Source organism: Pleurodeles waltl, chromosome 2_1 (genome assembly GCF_031143425.1).
Source record: "Pleurodeles waltl isolate 20211129_DDA chromosome 2_1, aPleWal1.hap1.20221129, whole genome shotgun sequence".
Lineage (NCBI taxonomy): Eukaryota > Metazoa > Chordata > Amphibia > Caudata > Salamandridae > Pleurodeles > Pleurodeles waltl.
In genome coordinates, this window is record NC_090438.1 from 484,555,161 (window position 1) to 484,567,462 (window position 12,302).

At 42.6% G+C, this 12,302-nt stretch overlaps 1 long non-coding RNA gene across 1 annotated transcript in view; it reads right to left on the bottom strand.

Moving 5' to 3' along the window:
- The window catches only part of LOC138258941 (uncharacterized), a 391,632-nt gene that overhangs the window by 265,828 nt on the left and 113,502 nt on the right, over positions 1–12,302 (bottom strand). The window contains exon 2 of the long non-coding RNA XR_011198607.1: positions 2,846–2,968. This is a non-coding gene — a long non-coding RNA (uncharacterized lncRNA). The remainder of the gene's footprint in view (positions 1–2,845; positions 2,969–12,302) is intronic.

Genomic DNA, 12,302 nt, shown 5'->3' on the forward strand with positions numbered 1-12,302 from the left:
GATCACCTTCCGACTTCTCACCCACGCACACAAAGCCCTCCACGACAAGGGACCGGAATACCTCAACAGACGGCTCAACTTCTACGTCCCCACCCGCCCCCTCCGCTCCTCTGGCCTCGCACTCGCCGCCGTCCCTCGCATCCGACGCTCCACGGCGGGTGGGAGATCTTTCTCCTTCCTGGCGGCCAAGACCTGGAACTCCCTCCCCACCAGCCTCAGGACCACCCAGGACCACTCCGCTTTCCGGAGACTTCTAAAGACCTGGCTGTTCGAGCAGCGATAACCAATGAAGCCAGGACATTAATAGGTATCATGGATTAATTATATAATACAATAGGTAAGATTATCATTTTGATAAAATCAAGACAGCCCCACCACGTGAGGTGCAAGATTAATTTTAGTTGCGTTCCAGTGATAATCCGTATTATTAAACACGTGTCTAAAACAATATTTAGTTAGTGGAAATATTTCAGTTTTGTCTGAGTTTATCTTATATCCCGAAACCAAGAAAAACTGAGCTATTTCATGAAACAATACAATTACAGAATGCTCAGGATTAGAAATGAAGAGGAGAATATCATCCGCGTAAACTGAAAGTTTCAAGTGCTTAGTCCTGTAGCGAAATCCCTCAATTGTAGTATAATTTTGAATCCGGGTTAGAAAGGGCTCAAGAGCGAAAATGAAAAAAAGGAAGGATAAAGGACAACCCAGACGAACACCACACTGTAAAGGAAAATAATGGGAAAGTTTACCATTGACTAGGACCGACGCCTTAGGAGAATGATAAAGAAGAGAAATAAGAGAGATGAAGCGAGGGCCCAAACCATGCCAAGATAGAGATTTTAATAAAAAGGACCAGTACATAAGGTCAAACGCTTTCTCTGCATCTATAGAAATTGCTGTGAGGGAATATGAGAGAGCAGACGCTTTATTCAAAATATTAAAAAATAATCTAGAGTTATCAGATGCTAATCTACCTTTGATAAATCCAGACTGCTCTTTACCTATTATTACTGGTAGATATGGGTCTAGTCGCAATGCTAACAATTTTTGGCAAAGAATGTGTAATCAACATTAACCAAAGAAATCAGTCCTTAATATTTACATAGAGATAAATCTTTGCCTTCCTTAAAAATCAGACAAATAATAGCTTCCTGAAACGTACCACTAGCAGATCCAGAATTTGCAATTAATTGAAAAAGATGTAAGAGTATAAAGAGCAGAATCTTAGAAAAGTGTAGAAAAAATTCAACTGTAAAACCATCCGTCCCTGGAGTCTTACACTTTTTCAGAGATTGGAGAACATGAAGGATTTCTTTAGGAGAAATATCAGTTTCTAAGGAAGATAAGTCTGTCATGCCATGGACAGGATTTGTAAAGTTCTTTAAGTATTCATCGATTCGAGATATGGGGGACAGCGATTCAGGAGAGTAAAGAGTTTGATAGTACTTAAAAAACTCATTCAACATATCACCATCCTTAAAAACAAATTCCCCTGTATTGGTTGTTATAGAGTCAAGTTTATGCAGTTGTTTCAGAATCCTTTGGTAGTGAGACAAAAAGTTTACTGACTTTATTACGGCCAACATAAGAACTAGCACTACTACAGAGTAATACAGAAGATGCCCTTTCTGTAGAAATTTTATTAAAGTGCAATTTCGCCCAAATAAGTTCGGATAAAAGTGGTGCAGCACAAGAGGAATACTATTAGTGCTCTAGAGCCTTATTTTTAGCCAGGAGAGATTGATGTTGTTTATTATATATTTTTTTCTTTTTGGAAATAAAATCAATAATATGACAACTTTAAAAGTATCCCATAGCAATTGAGGCGAGATGTCAGAAATCACATGAATATTAAAAAGAAATCATCCTAAAAAATAATAAAGGAAGAGGAAAAGGCAGGATCGAGTAAGAGGGAATTATTGAATCTCCAATTGTTAGAGCCGGGATGCACCGGGAATCAATCAAAATCTGTATTAACAGGAGCATGATCAGAAATTAGTATGGGCTCAATATAGAACCAGTGAGGTTTTGGGAGAGCATTTTAGATATAAATATATGATCTAATCTAGACAAAGAATCATGAGTGGGACAGAAAAAGGAAAACTCTCTGTTGGTAGGGGTACATAGTCTCCAAGAATCCACAAAGAGATGTTGAGTAATAAATGACTGACATTGTTTGTGCATTTTGTGGGGTAGAACTTTAACTGGAGTTTGATCATCTACAGAAGGATCAATTATTTGATTACAATCACCCTCTAAAATAAAGAAATTATCATCATATTACAAACGGGTTTTGGTAATATTAGGCCATAATAAGTCATCTGACTGCATAGGACCATAAACATTACCAATGGTTAAGGGTACATCATTACCAGTAGTTTAACAAACAGCCATCTGCCTTCCAAATCAGGCACCTGGGATGTAATACTGAATTTAAGTTTCTTATGACATAGAAGTATTACCCCATTTTTCTTTGCAACAGCAGGAGACCCAAAAACAGAGCCCACCCGTCCTTGTTTACGTTTCAATGCTTCTTGTTCAGACAGGTGAGCTTCTTGAAGGAGAAAGATGTGCATTTAGCTACATGTGGCAAAACTCCCAGTTGTTTTATCGGATTAAAAAAACCTTTGACATTCCATGAAACAACTCTGAATGGTACAACATATAGCAATAAAAATAGAAGAGAGGTCTTCAGGAACAACAAATGTTGCAGAAATAGAGAAACTATGTAAGGATAAGAAAAGAGCAAAAGAATAGAGAAAGAAAGGGGAAGAAGAAGAAAGGAAGAGTATCAGAAAAGAAGAGACAGTACATGTCAAGCATTGACGACTGTAAAACATACTTGGTAAGGATGGACAATAAGATGGGGTCGATGACGGCATAGGCTGAAGAAGGCACATCGAGGGAGCAGACATCAACAGATGAATGGTACAGAAAAGGGAACAATACAGGAGACAACATGAACCTGTGGAAATTAAGAGGTTAATCAATATCTGCAAAATGAAGGCAAGTACAATTACATAAGAAGAATTATGCAAAACATACCAAACAAAGATATGTAATGAAAAAATTTATTGAAAATGTAGATTATCAGTCATTTTGTGGAGGGGCCTGACATATCCATAGAGCTAGTGGTATGAAGGTAAAATAAATTATAAGATCCGCATGAGATGTATAACAAAATGTTTTATTCTGTAAGTCACTTTGAAAAGGCAGGGGTGAAATAAGCCAAAGCGAGCTCCTAAAGAGCACAGTTGTGAACGAAGATCCAGAAATTCTTTTTGTCTGGCTGCTGTGGCTTTTGAGACATCCTGAAAAATTGAAATTTTGCTGCCCTGCCAAACATTGAGAACTTTTGATAAATCAGTGAATTCAAGAAAGAAGATGATCATTCCTCTGGGTTTCAGTAAGGAAGAATTGTGTTGAGGGACCCTGTCCTAATCAATGAGCTCTTTGAATATTAAAGACGGTGGAGGGTGGCAAACCTACTGACTGAGGTACAAAGGAAGCAAAGAAAGAGAATGGGCCAGTTCCTTCAAGACCCTCCGGTATATCATAAACATGAAGGTTATTACATTGATTTCTATTTTACAAGTTTTCAGCATGTGCTTTCAGATTTGCTACTTACTTTTCCAAAACAGAGATCTTGGTTGCCTCATCCTGTACATCACAAATACGTTGTTCCAATACTGATATTCTCATTTCCATTTGGGACCATTTATCATCCAGATTTTGAATCCTAGAATTGATTTCCTCAACAAATGTATGGAGTGCACATATTTCATCCAACAGAAGTTCTAATGGAATAGGTGAAGTTGATTTAACAGGAGAAGGTGGATCCTGTGTGATCCTTTCATGTGCAGACATAGAATTGGTTTGAGCAGCTGTCGAAGAGGATGCAGATGAGGAAGACATCTTAGATGTTGAAGAACTGGGTATTAAAGAGCCAGCGACTGACTTTGAAAATAGCAATACTTTTTTGTAGAGGATGTCAATCGCTGAGAAGAGCTGGTGAATTGATGTGATTGTCCCATAGGATGCATATATCCACTTGCATAGACAGTGCTTCTAAGTCAACACAGTAGAGTAGAACAGAATCAACAAGAATAACTTCAAATTTTTTAAAGGTCAGAGGAGGCACTGGAGACGAAAAATGATGATAAATTCTAAACCACAATATTTTTGAGGTATGAATTACCCATAGACTGAAGAAAATGTTGATTAGAAACTGAGAAAATCCTTTACATTTTTAAGTCAGAGCCAATATTATTAAACTAATGCCAAAAGTAAGAAGTGAGATACAAACAAAGCATGTACATTGAGTAAACGTAGCCTTGTGTACTGCTCAGAGTGTAAGCATTGTAAAGTAAAACCTGTTCAATGCACAATGTATTCATGACCGGGTGAGGATGAGAAGCAATTGTTTAATTCAAATTGGCTGCCGCGATGAGGGAAACACGAGCGGGCATGAGGAGAACCTTTAAATGAATATAGGCAGGTTGTTGAACGGATGCCCGTGTTCTCCTGAAGTCACAGAATTATGTCAGCTGCTCATTTCCATGATTGAAAGAACAAAAGGGTTCCGTTGTCAGAGAAAAGTGTCCGACAACACGTGGAGCTCCAGCTTCAGGCTTCCATCGTGACTGGCGGTCAACCTCTGCCCTCAAAAAAACCTACTCTCAATTACTCTCCTGTCAATATGTGTCTGTGCCCTCATCTGCGACTTAAGCCCATAAATACAGAGAGGTTAATAACAGCCAATATTGCCAGCAAGAATGGGCAATTACAACAACTAAGGCCCTGATTTATACTTTTTTTGCGCCGCATTACCATCATTTACTGACGCAAAAGCGGCACAAACGTACGTTATACAATTGTATTTTGTAAGTTTGCACCGCAAAAAAAGTATAGATCAGGGTCTAAATGTTTTCATGGAAAAATGTCCCTCAACTCTCCGAGCCAGGAATGATTATCAATATATCCAGGTAGTAAGATCCATTGGTATTTCCCATGCTAGTAATCAATGCAATGTCCTCAAGCATTGATAAGGTATTATAGACACAACAATAAAAAAACATAAGTAGTCCAATGATTAATAATTATCAATGGCCCCAGGCAGTAACAAATATCAGTGATATCAAGCAATAATGAGACTCAAAACTGATGTGCATAGTTGTCACTCAATTAGTGAACATCATCATCTCCAAAGAGAAATAAAGGTTTAAGCCCATTGTCAATAAGAAGCATAAACTGACCCAGGCATGGAGCTTTTTTGGCACCATGCAGAACAGAGTGTTAAATGGCCTCTTGCATAATGTTCATCAATGCCACAAGGCAGCAATAAGTGTGAATTCTCCCAGCCAGTAATCAGCTGCCATTGCTCTAAAGGACATTCCTTCTCCACAGAACATTATTGTCACAAAGTAAGGAGCAAAAATGTGTTTGCAAACATTAAGAGAGATTTTTAAAAGTCCACCTTTTTTCCTTATTTTTCATAGTACTATGTCATTGCTCTGTAAGGAGGAGAAACCCGACAGAGCAACTGATATATGTACCCTCCAAATTTCAAAATGTCTACTGGAAATTTCAACCACCCATTGAAGATATTTCCAGCTTTCCCTAGCTTTGCACAAGGGTCGAGAGGGTAACTAGAAAATTCTCATGTCTTGCAAAGGATCGGGGGTGGGGAGTTGTACCTTAAAAATGGTCTTTTGGTAGCCCACTCTGTAAGCCAAGTGTCCTGTTTTCAATTGTGAAAATGGTATGAGGTAGTCCTGTTCCCCTTTCACCATAGGTTTTATAAGGCAAAGCAGACTAGGGTAGCTGATATTGGGTCGTTGCCCTTTCAATATTACAAACAGGACACAAGGCCAGAAACTAGCTTTCCTGGTTCTCCCCTGTCCTTAATTTTTGTGATTCAAGGACAACTTAGACAGCTGTATGAGAACCCTATTTGCAATTCCAAAAAGGAATTCAAGTTGCTGTTAGCTGAGTCTTAAGAACATTTATACAGCAAAATAACCCTCCTTCTGCCCTTGGGCACGGTTGAAAGTGGGCACTGTTGAAAGAGGTGAGACAGTTGGGGGCTTGGGACAGGCATGTCTCTATGGACCAGATGGATGAAAAACAAAAGGTAACAAGAAGGAATTTCACCCCACTCCCTCCCACGCTCTTGGTTCAGACTGTTGGGCAAATAATTCTCTTGCTCATTGTCCAAACCTCGGAGCGTAATTTAACACTGTGGTAGCTGTTAACAGTCCCAGTAAAAATAGATTTGAAATAATGGCCTTTCCGCTTCTTACTGATTCTGGCCAATGTTGGGCATAAATACCCCTCCCAAGGTTTGCATCCCCCACAATTATGGTCATTTCAGGATGTTTGGTGTTGAAAGGGATCTTGTTTTTATATCCCTTCCAACCTTGAAGGTAGGACTTAAAGAGATCTACATGATCAGGCAAGGTGTGTGTGTGTGTACACAGAACACTCCCTAATCTTGGATAAGGGTGGGTGTCCTAGAACCCACCACCCATGAATATCATTTAGGGGAAACAGCCATTACAATGCAGCTGTTTCCCCGACTAGGCTTTTACAACGCATGCGTTACAACGCATGCGTCATTACCACCAATAGCCTTTACCACACATACCATTTCAACAAATTATCTTGTAATGGTTTGCATGGTAAGGGCTATGCATGGTAATGATGGTAAAGGCTACTGGTGTCATTAGACGAAACAGAGAGATCCTTCTGTTTCCTCAAAACAATCTGTGGGGTGCCTCAGAGGAGCTGACTCTTCATTTAATGAGTGAGGAAAGGGGGATTGGGCTGACCTGTTTTAGGGCTTGGCCGGTGGGAAATACTGTTTTGGGGTGGGGGATGATTTTACGGCTCAAGGCAGGAGGTAGGGGTGTACTGGTTCTGGGTTCAGGGTGGGGGCGGGGCAGGTTCAGGGCTTGGAGTGGGGGAATACTGTTTTAGGGCAGGGGGATGGTTTTCAGGCTTGGTGCGGGAGGACGATTTAAGGGCTTAGGATGGGGTACTGGTTTAAGGTCCAGGATGGGGGGCGGGGGCAGGTGTAGGCTTTGAATGGGGGATACTGTTTTGAAAGAGGCGATGGTTTTCAGGCTTGGCACAGGGGGGTGGGAGGTACTAGTTTAGGGTTCAGGGAGGGGCGGGAGCAGGTTTAGGGCTTAGAGTAGAGGGCATACTGTTTTTGGGAGGGGGCGGATAGTTTTTAGAAGGGCTGGGGGGGCCAGTGAGGGGTTGTGCTGGGATATGGTCTTAGGGCTTAAGGCAGGTGTCAGGTAGTTTTTAGAAGGGTGGGAGTTGGAGGTCACACTGGGGTATGGTTTTAGGGCTTAGCGCAGGGGTTGGGTAGTTTTTAGAAGGGTGGGGGTCACACTGGGGTCTGACATTAGGACTTAGGGCAGGGGAAGGGTAGTTTCTAAAATGGTGGCAGTCAGGGGGATTCGCATCAAGAACCTCGTCTAGGAGTCAAGGCAGAGGTTGCGGGCAAGTGTTACCATGCATATGCCTTTAGCATACATGCTTTTACAATGTAATTCGTTGTAAAGGCCTGCGTGTTAAAGGTAACGCGTGGTAATGGCATTCTTGTTGTAATGGACGTGTGGTAACGGCATGCGTTGCAATGGATGCATTGTTCCGACATACAACCATTAAGAGGAAGATGTTTCTGCCACCGGCCGTGTCCTTGCGACTCATCGTCTCAGAAGGTGGTGCAATGACAGTGCTACAAAGAGAGTGAAGCCAGGCCTCCTGAACCTAGTTTACCTTTTACAGTGCTAATGAAACTTCTCTTCTTGGAGCCTTGAAAACAGATGCATACTTGTGGTCATGACAGCAAAAGGGACCTGCTGAACATGTGGTGTCTCAATTAAGGGCCTCATTACAGTCAAAGACCGCCAGGGCTGTTCTGGAGGTTGCACCGCCAACAGGCTGGCGGTGTAAACTCGCACATTACGACTGCAGTGGAAGCGCCACGGTCGCACCGCCGGGACCGGCGGTCTTCCGCCACGTTGGTCTCGGCTGATTCAATCCTCCAGGGCAGCGCTGTTTGCAGCGCTGCCGAGGGGATTACGAGTCCTCCTCCCGGCAGCCTTTTCATGGCGGTAGAAACCTCCATGAAAAGGCTGGTGGAAAGGGGAGTCGCGGGGCCTCTGGGGGCCCCTGCACTGCCCATGCCAGGGGCCCCCTGGCACAGCCCCATTAAGCTTTTGACTGTCTGCATAGCAGACGGTGAAAAGCGCGACGGGTGCAACTGCTCCCGTTGCACCGCCGCAACACTGCCGGCTCCATTTGGAGCCAGCTCCCATGTTGCGGCCGTCATCCCCGCTGGGCAGAAACTCGGTTTCCGCCCGCCGGCACAGCGGGGATGTCGAAATGGCCACCGTGGGAGTGCGGCCGCATTGGTGGCTGCGCGGCGGTTACAAATTGTAATCAGGGCCTAAGTCTGTTGGGTGCACATATTATTATGGTCATAGCCTTTCTACAGCTTATGATGAAAATCCCCCTTATAATACAGCAAATAGAGAGGCAGTTGGGGGAAGGGATTTGAGGGTGTGGGCGCAGATTTCACAGTCAATAATTTGACATATTAAAACTAAAAAGTTACAAATGAGATGTTTCTACAGTGCATAAAACAAAAATGTTTAGTTTGACAAGAGGTAGGTCCTAGGGCAACTGGCCTTTTCAGAATACCACATTTTAAATGTGTGTGGTTTCTAGCATTGGACAAACTCATCTTATCCTTCCCTGCCCATGCACGGTGGAGCTTCAGTTTTGACCTTCACTCTTTATTCAATTATACAATTGCCTTGCTTGCACTGTAATCTTTATAAAATGTAGTGTTTTATGTGCCTGATGCTCCTGGACAGGACAGATATTTCAAATTTATACAAATTGAAGCCCATTTCATTGCTTCCTCTGAAACAGAGATGCTGTTCACATTGTGACTGTAGAATTTTTTTCTGTGCAAGCTATAATGCAAGATATTCATTAGATTTAGGGTAAATACTACCATGTGATGTATTTCCCGTTTAGGTACTGGCTGTGATATGTAACTTTCTCTGTCAGACCACAGTGATTGCACAGTTTCGATGTCTAAAAATGTGTAAAGGATCATCATTTTGGGGACATGCGAGGACTCCTTCCCAATTCCCATAGAGGCAGTTCTCATAATAGTCTGTTTATCATTCTGTATTTAGAATGATTTTCAGGTTCTCTCCTTCCTTTCTGGGCAGTCCTGATGACAATTGCTCCTTGATTTCTGATTTGCATTGTGCTAGACGGTAACAGGTGCAGGCCATTTACTTAGATTAGGGTTTAGTTTCTGCTACCAATGATATTTTACATTCATTTGCATTTTGATATGATTTGCCATTAGCCTTCTATATTGAAAATTAATTGATAATAAACCTGCATAGCTTGTATTTTGAATCCTGTCTTGTGTGAACTGTCCTGAGTGGATTTTCTTTGTTTTGAGAATAATCGCTATGTTAATTGTAGGGCTCTCCTCTTGAATACACTCACACATAGTGCCGATCCATCAATCAGCCCTTTGAATGAGTAAAGCACAGACAAGTGGCCCTTTCCACTCCAATGGATGTATTTTCAGTAACTTCATCTGGGATTGGACAGCTCACTTTACTTGTTTGCATTAGGGCCCTTTAGCATCTTTGCTATATCACTACTTCTTCAAGCTGCAACACTGTAGCAGAGTGGCTTGGAAATATAAAGTTAGGAAAACCAGAGCTCTGAGGTTTGCTTTCATTAGTTCAGCCCATACAGTGGCCCTGGACCCAAAAGTGTGACTGGCCCACGACATTGGCCCTCATTACAAGTTTGGCGGGTGGCAGAGGCCGCCCGCCAAACTCGTTCCACCTTCAGGTCGCCTGTGCGGCCTGAACACCGTTGGCCCTATTAAGAGGTTCACTGCAGTGAACAGGGCCTTAACATTGACGCTGGCTCCTAATGGAGCCAGCGCCAATGTAGCAATGCGGTGGGTGCTGCAGCACCTGTTGTGCATTCCACTGCCCATAATTCAGGCAGTGGAATGCGCAACAGAGCTGTGCATGGGGGCCCCTGCACTGCATTTGCCAAGTGCATGGGCAGTACAGGGGCCCCCTAAAGCCCCCATTCTGCCAGCCTAAAGGCTGGCGGTATGGGGACTCATAATCCCCAGGGCAGTGCTGCTTGCAGCGCTGCCCTGGCAGATTATAACCACTGGGGCCGCTAGGCTGCCGACTGGCAGCAGCCTGGCGGTGTCAGTGGTATGACCGTGGCGGCTTTACCATTATTGTAATATGACAGTCCTTCTGCCAGCCTGTTGGCGGTGGAACTGCCACCACGAGTCTGGTGATCATGAGATTGCCAGACTCATAATGAAGGCCATAGTGTCCAAATAAAGCCCCTTGCAGATGACCTATTTTTATTGCTGGCTTTACATCACTGAAACCGTTGCTACAGAGCTGCCTGAACTACAGTTAGAAGGACCTTCGTTGGACTGCCAGGAGACTTGGCTAATTCATGCCAGTCGTCTTACACCGCCCTCTACTGTGAGAGACAGGTGATCACATAGGAACTTGTTCTAGGGGTTGATGAAATCAGGAAGGTACAATCAGGATGTGGATTGTACCACAGGCAATTCAACCTCTTTGTCTGAGCAAGGGGTGGGAGAAGAGTAAAGAAATGCAAAAGAGAGAAAACATGTGAGATGGGATGTGATGAAATGCAGGGTATAGCCCAGGGGCCAGAAAAAGTAGGTATGAAGACTAAGGGGAAGACAAGGAGAGTGAAACCTCAGTGGATATAAAGAATGATGGGATCTGAGGGGTGGAAAGGAAGGAACAAGAGCAGTGGTGAGTAAAAAGATGAACACTGACTTTGTGGAGGAAATCTAAAGAAGGCAGTAGAGAAAACAAAGAGAATAAATTAAAGGGAAAGTAGGTAGAAGGTCTGAGGGACTACAAGCACTGAGGAACAGAATGGTGGACAAAAGAAGGTATGAGAGGATGTGTAAAACTGAGAAAGAATGAGAAGAGCTGATTGAAGGGGGTCTAATGCTGGGAAGGCAGAATGAAGGAAAAAGGAAGGTCCTAGGGAGGGAAAAGATTGAGAATGAGAACTACTTGGTTTTCATTTTGTGTTTGCAGATGTAGTTTTAATAGTTCAAGCACTATACACAACTAAATTTGGCTCCCAACATGAGAGGATGAGGGTCCAAGTCAGTCATATTGTGCTGCAAACTTATAACCGGCAGGTAATATATTCATATATGCTTAAATATATAGCACAAGCCGAAATACACAGCAGTGGAGAGATCATCTGGGTCTTCATTTTAAGACTCAGATGTCAAAATTGAGAAGGAACAGATGGAAGGAAGTTAATGATTTTGAAGGGTTTCTTGGAGTAGAATAAAAGGGGAAGTTATGCTAAGGGAGAATACGACAAATAAATGAGGAAGAATGCCTTGGCAGGAGGGTGGGGAGAAGCAGTCTTAATGTATTTTTGCACACTATTTAAGGTTCATCCTTTGCCCTTTCTCTTACTTATGGCATCAGTGTATCTGTACATTTATTCAGTGGGTTAATAAGTGGCGCTCAGCACCAGCGTACACCATATGTGAATGCCTGTAGTGCCAGAGCATATAAAGGACCACTGGGAGAGAAGGGACCAGAGGGAAGTAAAAGAGAGAGAAGGTGAACAAAGGAAGAAGAAATGAACGAGGAAGGAATGACTGGATGAGTGGGTGGGCAAAGAATATTTCAGTTGTGGAAGAAGGGACATAAAAGAGTGAACATAAAATAGTGGCTGAGGTCAGAATAAATTAAATGAGGGCCACTGGGGGGAAGGAACTTAAAGGAGAGGAAATTAATTAGTGCTAGTCAAGAAATTCGAGCCATGGAGTCAAGGGCTTATACTGCATAGCCCAATAATAATGGTCTAAGGGTAGAACTAAAAATACACCTTTGGGGTAAAATAATTGCTAGGTTTTGGTGGGACTGTCTAATGGGATAGTATGGCATAGCAAACTTACTGATGAGGGAGAACTGTGATTTGGTCTGAAGGGAGCAATCTATTTTATTCATAAATCTCATAACCTCATAATTCTTCTTATTTGCATTAATTTTCCACAATCATCTGTTCACCTGTGGGGAAATATTTTTCAGAGTACTGGGCAAACATGGGTTACTCAGCTCAGATTGTGGTCCTGGGGCTTTACATTAGGACAAAGCACAAAGCTGTGTATCACTTTAGCACTCAACTCTAAGGGTAACAAA